Source organism: Brassica oleracea, unplaced genomic scaffold (assembly GCF_000695525.1).
Source record: "Brassica oleracea var. oleracea cultivar TO1000 unplaced genomic scaffold, BOL UnpScaffold09551, whole genome shotgun sequence".
Lineage (NCBI taxonomy): Eukaryota > Viridiplantae > Streptophyta > Magnoliopsida > Brassicales > Brassicaceae > Brassica > Brassica oleracea.
The window spans coordinates 1-587 of record NW_013626072.1 but is presented as its reverse complement, the minus strand read 5'-3'; the positions used below and the strand labels follow the sequence as shown (position 1 = coordinate 587).

The window sequence follows — 587 nt, the reverse complement described above, 5'->3', positions numbered from 1 at the left end:
TATGCCTTTACTCGTTGAACTAGTCTAGTCCTTCAATCTCTCTGAAGGTGAAACTGCTAGACCAAGTTCAGTGTTTTATGTTTTACCAAGCAAAATTCCCTCATGTATCTTACGTTTTGTGCGACACACATTACAGAAACAATATTGGTAACCTTAGAAACTCATGTTTTATCATCAACCGCTTTGTCATCTTCCATAGCGTTTCTTTTTCTTGTAAAATGATGATTAATATTTCATAAATAATGTGTGTTTTTCTAGATAAGTTATCAATTGGTTAATGTTATGAAATAATCAGGAAATGTCTGTTCTTCTTCCTTGAATCATCCTCTTGATGGCTCATGTGATGAAGATCAAGATATGTTTGTTTTCATGTTAAAAGGAAGCATGTGAAGAACATTGGACATATAGTATAACAGGGTTGCAACAGAGAGCCTAACAGATAAGTTATTTGGGACTTTTACCTTCATTACGGATAAGATCTTATTGTTACAAAACAGAACAAATCCACATGTTGTTTCCTTTCCAAGCCATCCAAAACACAACAAAACAGCAGGGACGCTCACTTCACTTCACTGTGGTTTCTTATA

At 34.6% G+C, this 587-nt stretch overlaps 1 long non-coding RNA gene across 1 annotated transcript; it reads left to right on the top strand.

Annotated features, from left to right (window-relative positions):
• Positions 1-6: 6 nt before the first annotated feature.
• LOC106322196 lies at positions 7-567 on the top strand. Its single transcript, XR_001266282.1, has 2 exons — positions 7-104; positions 380-567. It is a non-coding gene; the product is annotated as an uncharacterized LOC106322196 (long non-coding RNA).
• Positions 568-587: the final 20 nt, after the last annotated feature.